The 13007-nt window shown below is 42.6% G+C and overlaps 1 protein-coding gene across 6 annotated transcripts in view; it reads left to right on the forward strand.

The window, feature by feature from the left end:
• The window catches only part of Akap7 (A-kinase anchoring protein 7), a 131598-nt gene that overhangs the window by 66246 nt on the left and 52345 nt on the right, over positions 1–13007 (forward strand). The gene's annotated exons all lie outside the window — the stretch shown is intronic.

Consider the following 13007-nt stretch of genomic DNA (forward strand, 5'->3'; position numbering starts at 1 on the left):
TCAAGGATAAAAGACCAAATGGATTCTTAAAATCTTGTAGGGAACTGGCAAGCCTCTACAGTAAGTGAATGGTGGGTGGAGAAAGAAGAGCACCTATGGCCAGAAAGCTAATAGAAGTCCCATGTAAGCCAAGCAGCTGAAGTTATTTGTGTGGTAGTCAGTTTATCACTGGAGTGATTGGGCAGCCTCATCAGTCAGCCAACTGCTGTTAATTATAATTATCCACACAATGAAAGAAACACTGCTTTTCTTGAGAGCCCCCTCCCGATAGGAGCAGAAATGAACATGGAAGTATAATTAGTTTACCTTGGCATTATACTTCCGTTCCTAAATATATGAGCCAATTTATTGTCATGATTCACTGGAGTCTTATTCTCATGAAAAGTGATACCATAAAAACAGAACAATAGGTCCTGGGGAGATAGCTTAGTCACATGCTTGTGCAAGTGTGAGGACCCGAGTTAGGTCCCCATTGCTGTGTAAGAAGGCCTGGCCTGGCACAGCTGTGATCCTGGCACTAGATAACAACTCTTGGCTACCAGAGTCCTAGTTTTGTTCTTGAAACCAACCTGATGACCGCATTTTTAACTGGTGGTAAAATCTATGACACCATGTTGAAGGCCTGAACATAACGTAATTTTCACACTGTCCTCAGGCCGATGGCCAGAACATAAACTGTCTTCTCTCCTCCCAGCTGAATTTGATGTTTAATGGCTGTTCCATATTTAACTACTGTTTTCTCCCCATACCAAACTTCATTTTGTTTACTGTGCTATTTAGGGGATATTTCCAACCAAATGTGATCATAAAGCCCAATGCATCAAGTGCTTTGGCTCCTGGCTCTTAGGTCAGGCAGTGTACATCTGCACGCCAACAGTTAGCCAGATCTTGGAGAGCTAGGCTGCTGGAGCCCTTCCTCTGCCAGACTGGGGCTTCTGACCTAAGTGCACAGAGAGAATTCTCCTGCAGAATTGGAGCAGGATGCTTTAGCTGCAGTAAGATGTTCTGCTGAGACGGATGCTGATGAAGGGAGTGGTGGGGAGGAGAGGAATGGTGATGGGTGCGAGTCTGGGAAGCTGATAGTTCCTAAGAGGGGAAGAGGGGGAGAGAGCACTGAGTACACAGAACAGGATGTGCTGCCATTTGTTTCTGATCTTTCTTGTGTAATTACAAGGTATCAAGAGTGATGTCGGTAGATGCATTTGAATTATCTGTCAGTGTGCACTGCTTTCTGTGTGCACTCTGGATACTCCCCTCTCATTTAAACTGTGTCTGCTAAAGTTAGGCCTGTGCTATGGTTTCTGTCTATAGGAATCTAATTTGAATGAATGGTTCTGTACTCTGAACTTCTGACCTATAAATACAGAATGCATTTTGTCACCATATAGCTATATTGCAATATGTAGGCCACTGTCACAGTACCAGATAAATATGATGTGTTGGGATTTTTTGCATTACCTATTTCTAGTCTTCTGTAGATCACTTACTTGTTCAGGTCCTGGAAATTTTTCAGTTAATGTTGGAAATGTTGGAAAGCAGATTAGCAGGGAATGCTATCATACTGGAAGAGGGACACATTAGATCGGGTTATAAGTCTACAGAGCATCCATGCTGAGGACTTTTGATGGAGGCATATTATTTTTAGCATTTAGAAATGAATGGGTAAGTTGGTCACTGCAGAACACGCACCAAAGAGCAAGCAAAGCCTTAGGGAGACGAATATGAGGTGGGTGTTAAGAAAAATCTTAATACGAGCTGCTCTGCCTACACAAAGAACTCCAATTAAACCAGATTAGACTAAATTAAATGCCCGTGTTTAATAAACGGCTCCTGGGTGGCCAGGAGCATGGCAAGGGGAAGACAGAGGGAGCGCATGTGCAAACCCCAAACCACGTGCCCTTCCACTCCCCACAATCCTAAATACTCTGTGGGCAAAGTCAGTGCTCGGCAGGCTGGGTGCTGGAGTGCAAGAGCTTGGCAGGCCTGGGTGACACTTCCAACTCAATATTACAGCAGGGAAGAGACTGCAGCATGCGTCCATCCAGGCGACCACAGGGCTGCTCCAACCCGAGAAAACAGCTGGACGTTCATCCTGGGAAGTGGAGATTCCAGCTGTCCTATGGCAGTCGTTCTTGGGTGCCTACATTATAGGGCCTCTGCTTTGTTTTTTGGTTTACAAAGCTATGTGAAAACATAATCCCCAGGCATCTGGCCTATAGCATATGGTCTGTCTTGGTAGGGGAAACTGAGATCGGCGAAGAGGATGAAGCATAAGCACGCATGAGAAGAAAATGTGCAGGAGATGAGGGCACTTTAGTGTTCGGTCATGGATTGTGTCATGCCTGCAATGGTGAGAATGTGCACCCCAGTGACCTGTTAACCCCGTGACTAACATGGCCAGGCCCATATAAAAGAGCCTCAGTCACTATAAATGTGAGTGACAGCCAAGCACCTCCCTTCTGATTGATGCTGGGACCAGGAAGCATGGTGTTTTTTTCCTAGTGATTTTGTAGTGGCTTTTCCCATTAGGATTTGTATAACCTTCCTTCAGGGACTGTTTTCCTTGCCACTGGATGCCGCCGAGGAGCACTGGGCTCCTCTCAGGGTGTTAGGACAGAGAACAGGAGATGCCAGTAGTGGGTCAAGACACTACCTCTAAGCAGCTGTTTCTGCTGTTACTTCCCGAATGTGTGATATTGTATATAATATAGGTGGAGGTGGTCTGTGTTTCTTTCCTTAAAGAGCTGAGATCAGACAATCAGGAGAGCTAAAAGCAAGTTGGTAAATAGAGGGATCGTGTAGAAGGCATGCCTGAAGAACCCCAACTATGTAAATACTCAGGCTTAAAATTAAGTAAGCAATTGAGAACTATTATGTGTTCAAGAAACCTTTACTCTGAACTCTGGCAATCTCTGCTGGCATTTTACTTATTTGGATATTTACAACAAGAAAGGGGTTCTCTTAAGGGACTCGATCATTTGCATATCTTTTCTATGCTTAAACAACATCTGAGTTCTTTTAAAAATATGTATTTTTATAATTTTTACTTACATGTGTGTACATGTGATGTGGGAGTGTCATATATCAATCTGTTGATTTCATTGGTTAAGTAATAAACAAACTGCTTTGGCTCATAGCTTAGAACATAGGTGGGTGGAGTAAACAGAACAGAATTCTGGGAGGAAGAGGAAGTGAGCTCAGACTCGACAGCTCTTCTCTCGGGAGCAGACGCCTCAGAGAGACACCATGTTCCCAGCTCCTGGGCAGACACACGCGATGAAGCTTCGACCCAGGATGGAAGTAGGCTAGAATCTTCTTGGTAAGCGCACCTAGCTGTGCTACATAGAATATTAGAAATGGGCTAGTCCAGGTGCGAGAGTTAGCCTAGAAGAGGCTAGATAGAAATGGGCCAAGCAGTGTTTAAAAGAATACAGTGTCCGTGTAATTATTCGGGCATAAGCTAGCAGGCGGCTGGGGTGTTGGGGACGCAGCCCCGCCGCTCCTATTACTACATACATGCATGTGTGTGTCCATGTGCATAAATGCGAATGTATGTGACTGTCCACAGCAGCCAGAAAAGGGAGACAAATCCCTTGGAATGGTAATTACTAGAGGTCAGGAGTCATCAACATGGGTGCTGGGAACCAAACTAGGTTCTCTGGAAGAAGGAGCAAGTGGTCTTAAGCGCTGATCTATCTCTCCAGCCCCTAGAAGTTCTTTCATTTTCTTGTTCCTATTTATAGTGAGTGAGAATCATTACTGCGTGCATATAGTTATCACTTGATGTACTAATATCAATGCAGCGTATTAAAGGCTTCCACTTTAGAATGCTAGAGGCTCCCAAACTAATTTTGTCATTGTCTTGATTGCATACAGCTGTTTCTCAAGAATGATTAACAGTCTTAGGATTTTAATGTCTTGAATGAATAGCATAGAGCTCAGGCATCATTCTGTTCTTTTTAGTTTGTCTGTGTTTTTTACTTGTCCTGATGGCTGGCTCTGTGTGTCCCTCGTAAGTGACTAGTTCTCTGTGATGTAGCTTCCTTATCTGGGATAATAATTGTTCTAATGTCAAAGGCTACTTTTTCTTCGTTTGTTTGTTATGTAGTTTTAAACTTTCTTTTTTGTGTGTCTTTCACATCGTGCATCACAATCCCCCCATCTCCTGTCCCCTTGCATCTGCCCTGTGCCCCGCAATGCCTCCCACCCCCAATAAAATTTAAGATATAAAAGGAAAAAAGAAAAAAAGGAAATCTCATCCAGAAGCTGCAGTGTGACACAATGAGTCACAAAGCAAATCCCTTTATCTATACATCTTTACATGCAGGTGTTCATCTTGAAGAGTCATTGGTTTGGTTCAAGACCGCTGGTCTCTGCTACACTGTCAACACTGGGCCCTCACTGGGTCTCTTCCTGGACATCCTGTTGTTGCCATGTTTTGGGGAGATCCTATAGTGCTGCGTCCACAGGACTGTGCCTCCCCCCGAAACCTGTGTTCTAGCAGATCACAGATGGGGTGGCTGCTGGGCTGGGCTGACATATAACCCTGGCTTTGGGCCTAGGTAGTTGCGGGTGAGCCTGCCAGCTCTCCCCTGTATTCACCATGAGGGTGAGCTCTCCAGCAGTATCCTGGCTAGTTCACCCCTTGCAGCCATGTATAATGGATGGGGCCAATTCTGCCCCTTTCACACCCTCAGGGTGAGCTCTCCCGCACCTACACCTTCAGGGCCAGCTCTACTGTGTAGCCCAGTCTAGGTGGAGGGGCCTCTCTTCTGAGTACAGCAACTGAGGAAAGACAGGGATAGCTCCCCTGCTCTTATGACCTTAGGGCCAACTCTGCCATCTGAGGGTGGGGGGTCTCTCCTCCATTCATGTCCCCTCCTGACAGGTGAATAATGGGACAGCTTTCCCACTTGCCTTCTCAGGCTTTGGTGAGGGGAGAATCTCTCTGCCGCCCACGCTGCCACTGACAGAGGAGTAATGGGGACAGCTCTCCCCTTTGCCTCAAGTGTTGATGGTTGGGGGAGGGGAATAGATAGGTGGGGAGTACTCTCCCTACCCATGTCAAAGGCTACTTTTTGAGTTCATATTTTCTACTACTGCTAGGTGACGGGAGGCACCATTGTTTGCAGATTGATCTAAAATAATAAAGCAGCAGCATTTTGTCTGTTTTCATCACTCCTTCTGCTTTTACTTGTAAATTTATTGACAGGTACTAGTAGGCAGGATGTCAGGGCCTTAGTCAAGCAGGAAATGGGAATGGTCAGTGGAGGACTAACTACATTGCCTGACCCAGAGCGACAGGAAGAAAAGACATCAAGGCCATTTTTGCCCAGGGTGGTTGTGTTTGTTGGATCCAGAATTCCCTCACTGGTCCTGAGCCAGTAACTGGGGCCATGAAGACACATGTCTTCTCATGGCAGTCACAAGCCAGGGTGAACCTAAGCTTGCTCGAATGTTCTGAATGGAAGAAGTTGAGGAGGTACAAGAGACGAGCAAGTGGTTCCTCTCAAGGTGCAGATGCAACAGAGGGGGTTGCATCAGAAACTGTAGCTATAGTAAGAGGGGTGGGGTGATGGGGAATTTTAAACTGATGTTTTCTTCAAATCCTTATGGCAATTTCAATGTCTTTATAATTTGGAGTGATATACCATATATATATATGTAGTAATATGGAGCGGCAGCGGGGCTGCGTCCCCAACACCCCAGCCGCCTGTCCGGCTCGTTTATGCCCCGAAATAATTACACACAAACTGTATTCTTTTAATCACTGCTTGGCCCTTAGCTCTAGCCCTTACTGGCTAATTCTGATATCCCAATCAACCCATCTCTAACAATCTGTGAGCACTGGTCTTACCGGGAAGATTCTAGTTCAGAGCTTCATCGTGTGTGTCTGCCCAGGAGCCGGTAGCATGGCATCTGCTCCCGAGAGGAGAGCTGTCGGGTCTGAGCTCACTTCCTCTTCCTCCCCGCATTCTGTTCTGTTTACTCCACCTACCTATGTCCTAACCAATAACATGGGCCAAGGCAGTTCCTTTATTAGCCAATGACCTTCCTCCATCATTTCCCCTTTTTCAGTTTAAACAAACAAACAAAAAAAGGCTTTAACTTTAACATAGCAAAATTACATATAACGAAACAGTTATCAAGTAAAAGTTACAATAATCTTTATCATAACTAAGGAAAACTATAACTATAACTAACTATTCTTAACTCCATCACAGACTCCAGAAAGATACAATACTACATAAACAAACAAGAAAAAAGCAACTTTTAAAACTCTAGAAATGACAGAGACATTTCGCTGCCTGGACAGTCACCCAAAGTTCCTCTGTACCGTTGGGGCATCCATCTTCAGCCTTCAGGCCCATGGTATCCAGCAGACATTTCCATAAAGCAGGAAAATTCAAAGTCATTTCAGTCACTATCTGTTGTGTCCTGCAGAATGTCTCGCAGACTCTTTCGTGAATCAGGAACCCCAAAAGATCATCTCACCTTAGGCAAGTTCAGTAGTCCTCTCTCTGTGGGTTCTCTGTGTCCAGTTTATGCAATAGTCCAGGCAAGAGCAGTTTCTTGCCCAAATGGCTATCAAACTCCATAAGGATCCTCTTCGATGCCCATCTTCTTCTTGAAGTAGATTGGTGCTGCCAGGAGCAGAGTGTCTCATTGTCATGAAAAGTCCTAAGTTATTAAAACATTAAATGTCTTATTCTGTAATCTTTGAAAGACATGAAGAATGTCTATCTAAAATATATCTCTATATATCTAGAAAATCTAACCAACATGACTACAAGCTTTACTATTATCGATGATTATCCATTAACAACCTATACTTCTTAATTATACAGTACATATTTAAATGAACTACACAATCACAATACCTTAATCAAAATCAGAAACATTTATACATATAACAAAATTGACCTTAAAATCCATACCAATGCAAATTATTCATACCTATATCATTTCCCCCTTTAAGTGTAAAAGAACATTTATAAACAATATTTTGGGAACATGGGCGCAGTTTTTTCTCTTCAAACTGCTTCCTGCTGAATGGGGGCGTCATTAATTAGGTCTTTCATGGTATAACCTGTGTGCCAGGGTCATCTCAGTTGGCAGTTGAGCGAAGTAATTTTTTGAGGGTGTTCACAGGAACTTTTCGGGAGGTCGTGGTCTATCATACCAAATCAGGATAGAAGAAATCCATAGAGTCTCATCCTCTGTGAAAACAAAATAAGACTCTCTCCAAAGCATCATATCCTTAGACCCAAATTCTGAAGTCATACCCTCATGATATCCGTTTTGGTTCCACTTGGCAGCCCATATAATGAAATGTCTCTCTGTACTTATCTCCTTCACAGTCAAAAATTTTAAAGAAAACACAATGTACATAATCCAGACTCTCTGTGAATTTTTCATTTTTACGTAGCTTATTTTTCTTTATTTCTTTTAATCTCTTAACTATCTGTACTCTGTCTCTTTAAAGACTTTACCTTTTTTTTAACATTAACTTTATTTTCTATATTCTTTTTCTTCTCTCTCCCAAGCCTACGTATATTCATCCAACAGTGTGAATCATTTAGTGGTCTGAATCTGTCCTATTGTGAATCTGCAATTTTTTACTATCCAGGAGCACTTTTGATTTGCGCCTTTAAATCACTAGGCACTTAAGAATCTAAGCTGTGACATTCCTAGGTTAACTTTTTGCTTTTTAAGCGTACATCTTTGACCTGGAATAACTCTTTAGACCAGGCTGTCTTTGAACTCTCAGAGATCCGCCTGTCTCTGCCTCCCAGGCATTGGGATTAAAGGTGTTTGCTACTACACCTTGAACTCACAGAGATCTGTTTGTCTCTGCCTTTTAGGCACTGGGATTAAAGGCGTGTGCTACCACACCTTGAAGTCACAGAGGTTTACTTTAAGAATTTTAACTTTTAGTCTGCATATATTTTTAACACACTTTAAACCATTTAGAAATTTTCTTTGTCTTTGAATCTCTCTTTATTGTATATCTCTCTTTTTCTGACCACAAGAGCCTTTAATTTACCACGCAATCTCAGTAGGACTAAAGGCGTGGCTTTGCCGGCTAGATGTAGCCCATTCCTTAGCTTTCCAGCCTCATGGCTGAAGTACTGGCTGTAGCCATGTTTATAGCCACACCTCTATGGCGTTTCAAGGTCCCTGCCAGCCAGCAAGCTACAACAGACAACACTCAAGTCCTCTCTCTGTAGCCGGCCCTCCTGTCTCAAACAGTCAGAGTTTGCCCTGGCAGGATGGCCCAGAAAGCTGGCATTTTTAAACGGCGCAGCTTTTTTCCTGCTACGGCTGTAAACCGAAAAGCATGTGTTCAGCTTTTCGTCAACACGGTTTAAGTGTTTCGTGGCAGGACCTCTTAATGAGCTGCAGGCTTTGCAGCTAAAGCTGAGTCAGGAAGCCTCTCTTAGATGAGGCGCTTGCTTGCCTCTGACAAGCAGAGTAGACCAGAGAAATTGTCACAATCAAGAAAACATGCTTTACTCTTTCCCAAGCTTTCTCAGGCTTTCTGTGGACTCAGTTAGCCACACGTCTGGGCGTCATTTATAGTAATAAGGACGGCAGGGCTGCGTCCCTAACACCCCAGCCGCCTGCCCGGCTCGTTTATGCCCTGAAATAATTACACACAAACTGTATTCTTTTAATCACTGCTTGGCCCTTAGCTCTAGCCCTTACTGGCTAATTCTGATATCCCAATCAACCCATCTCTAACAATCTGTGAGCACTGGTCTTACCGGGAAGATTCTAGTTCAGAGCTTCATCGCGTGTGTCTGCCCAGGAGCCGGTAGCATGGCGTCTGCTCCCGAGAGGAGAGCTGTCGGGTCTGAGCTCACTTCCTCTTCCTCCCGGCATTCTGTTCTGTTTACTCCACCTACCTATGTCCTAACCAATAACATGGGCCAAGGCAGTTCCTTTATTAGCCAATGACCTTTCTCCATCATATATATATATATATATATATATATATATATATATCAAACCAAAAATTTTCAAGGCTATCTTAATTATCAGAGATGACTCAAGTTTGCTTCCCTTTAGCCTCCTTTGAGCCACAGTTGGAGACGATCAGTGATGGTCAAAGCCATTTGACATATATATATATATATATATATATATATATATATATATATATATATATATATCAATCCAGCCTTCTTCTCCCACTTCTGATAAGTAGAAGTATAGCTGCTATGGTTGCCTTTTAACCAGCCGATGCCAAAGGACTAGACTGGTTTCATTTGACCTCTTAATTTACATTTTTAGCTTTGGTTTGTGTCATTCTTAACAGGATTTTTTTTAATTGTCACATGTATTTCTATGAAAGCTCATTTTATCCAGGAATAAACTGTTGAAAAACATAGCAGAGACCCTGAAGGTTAAGCTTGTTGTCAGTAGGACAAAGCCCTCCTTTGTTTTATCGCAGACTGTTTGTGTAAATTGTGATTATTATAACAAAGAACAATAAGAAGTTACCATCTGTGACAAACAATCTCTTAACCTTCCTAATAAAGTGACTGTTTCGTTGTTCTGAACACAGTCACTTTGTCACAGATTGTGAGCTAATGTGAATTTTCACATTCCACGTCCCTAACTGCATTAAAGACAGATCTAGACTCTCGGTAATCTGAGTCTGAACACCCTGTGGCACATTTAAATTATGCATATCATTGAGTTGATGTAAATGATGTTGTACGTGCTTCCAGAGTAAATAATCTCCATTATTTATCTTCAGATTTAGCCATCAGATAATTCTAAATGCACTTGCCAGGCTCTCTTGGCATCTCTGAGGAGGTGGCTGTTTGGGTGCCAAGCTGCAATCCAGTGAAATGGCTCACAGCTTCATGGCAGGCTGCACCAAAGGCCAACCAATGGCTTTGACCATCACTGATCGTCTCCAACTGTGGCTCAAAGGAGGCTAAAGGGAAGCAAACTTGAGTCATCTCTGATAATTAAGATAGCCTTGAAAATTTTTGGTTTGATATCTATTTCCACTAGGTAACTGCTTCAAAATATAATATCCGGCATGTACTTTTAATAGAATATTTTTTTATTTTGACAACTTCATACATGTAAACAATGCATGTTGGTCATATCTACCTCAAAACATCTGTATTTAACTTCAATTATTCCTTTCAGTGTTATAGTGCATAACCAATGTGGTGCTTATACTGAGCACAACTGCATATCTGAAGTCCTTAAAACATCACTGTCTCTGTTAATTTCTAGGAAAATACCCTTAACATGAAATGTTAGACTATCATCTAGCCGACTTAAAGCACCAAGTTCACAGCACCCTTTGCATGGAATTGTTAGAGATAGCCTCATAGAGACTTTCTGCATTTGAAGCAGTCTCCACTCAGATTTTTGTCGTAGGCTGCGTTTTCCTGGATTAGCAATTTGAGGCTTTTCTTCGAGCTTTCCTGACATGTTTGCACATCTTCTACCTTAGACATCAGGGTGCCTTGGGGAGGGGGAGATCGGCCTGTGGCAGTGAAAGCTGAGTTAGTTGGCGGTCCTGAGCCTGCATAGAATGACATCACCCCTGTCACTTCAACTTGAAGCTGCAGCCTTGAATGGTGGTGCCTCTGAGGCTATTTTGGAAATCCTATAGGTTCCTTACAAAAATAGGATCCTTCTTAGCCTTACCTCGAGTGATGCCTGATTTTGATATAGTCACCAATTTCCTCAGAATGATGACTTTCCTTTACTTACTTATTTAGTTTTTTGAGATGGGGTCTTCTTATATGGCACAGACCAGTCCATTTATTATAAAAGAAAAACATCATTTGCTTTAGCTAGATGGTGAGATGAATTCCGTGTTTATTAGAAATGAGAGGCCACCCAATACAGTCTCTGGAGAGCAAAGATTATGCTAATATTCATATATATATATATAAAGATTAAGCATATTCTCATCTCTTTCTAGATTCTTTATTGAATTTTTTATTTTGATAGAGATAGAGCTTCAAGCTCTCCCAAGGCATCATGCATTTTGAACTGTACTTTCTGTGTAAGTTATGAGTTATGGAATTAATTCCATGTTATTTGTTAATAAAACCCAACACCTTAGAATGTATATCAGAAGTCAGCTGTGAATAATTTTTGCAAAATAATTGCTGCTTGTCACTTGTAAAATTGATTAGCCAAGGAAATTAGTTTATGGGCACTTTTATATTTTTCTTATTTCTTTTGGGTCAGTGAGATGAATCAGTGGCTAAAGGTGCTTTCAAAACCTTGAGTTCAGTTCCCGGACACACATGGGGAAGGAGAAGACAAACTCCTCAGAGCTGCCCTCTGACCTCCAAATGTACACTAGGGCGTGCCCCTCCAAATGAATGAATAAATGTAAATAAAATAATAAAATGACACTTTATAAAAATGAAAATGAGAACCTAACAGTTGTTCAGTGATGACATTGTGGTCCTGGTACTGAAGAACCTGTGCTAAGCTGTCTTTGTCTGCTGTTGTCTGCAAAGGAACCATTGCCCCTCCCTTTCCACCTTCCGAAGTACCCATGCACATGCATACACACACACACGTGCGCACACACACACACACATGCATACACACACACGTGCGCACACACACATGCATACACACACGTGCGCACACACACATGCATACACACACACGTGCGCACACACACACACATGCATACACACACGTGCGCACACACACATGCATACACACACACGTGCGCACACACACACATGCATACACACACACGTGCGCACACACACATGCATACACACACGTGCGCACACACACATGCATACACACACACGTGCGCACACACACACACATGCATACACACACACGTGCGCACACACATGCATACACACACGTGCGCACACACACATGCAAACACACACACACACGTGCGCACACACACATGCATACACACACACGTGCGCGCACACACACATGCAAACACACACATACACGTGCGCGCACACACACATGCAAACACACACACGCACTTGCAAACACATACACACATGAATGCATACACACACAGAAAAACGCATTTAGGACATAAAATTGGTTTCATTTACTCATAACTTTTTTAGAAATAGGGACACCCAATTTTACTTATAAACAAACAAAGAAAACCACTGTTAGCTTTAAAGCCACACGCAGTGATAGTGAGTAACTTCAATACCTGACTCTAACCTCTACATAGGTCAACTGGAAAAAAAAATCTAACCAGAGAAAGTCTGGAGTTAAATCTCATCGTAAACCCGATGGACTTAATACATATCAACAGAGTGTTCCACCAAAACTAAGGGTATTGGATTTTATCAAGGATATCCTCCAAAGCTTTCAGCCTGTGCAGGTAGAGTAGACTCACCAAGCTGAGTTGGGAAGAGCGGTTAAGAACAGGAGGCCCGTGTAGACACAGAACTCAAGCATGTTTTAAATATTAAGGGCAGCAGTCTATTGGGTAAATAATATGATACAGTAGAGTACAGAGGCAAAAGCATTTTGCAAATCTGTGTGTTATTTTTGACTTGGCATACTTGTTGAAATAATGGAACTGGTTTTCAAGAAGTACTGAGGATAAAACCATATTCAGGTGAAAAGCAAAATGTCATTTTCATTTGCATAGGAAAAATGAAACAGAACCAAAATCGCATGATTTCCTGACCTGACTTAAAATTTTCTATAAATTTTTATTAGCAAACGAAACGGGGAAATTTTTATTAGTTAAAAAGTAAAAACTAGTGAAAAGGTGAAACTCGTAGACTGTCTTGGGCGTCAGGCTGGGGTCTCAGACCCTGCATGGTGATGGGGAGGGCTCTTATTTCCTGCTGGGAGACTATGGTAGTTCCCAGAGCCCCTCCTACAGTTCAGCATCCAGCTGCCTCTGCTGTATTGATGAGGAAAGGCAGGTGGAGGAAGATGCAGAAAAGCTGCTGGCTTTACTGTCCCAGCTCAAATCAGGCTTGTAAGGGCTCAAATAATACGAGTTA

Source organism: Microtus pennsylvanicus, chromosome 1 (genome assembly GCF_037038515.1).
Source record: "Microtus pennsylvanicus isolate mMicPen1 chromosome 1, mMicPen1.hap1, whole genome shotgun sequence".
Classification (NCBI taxonomy): domain Eukaryota; kingdom Metazoa; phylum Chordata; class Mammalia; order Rodentia; family Cricetidae; genus Microtus; species Microtus pennsylvanicus.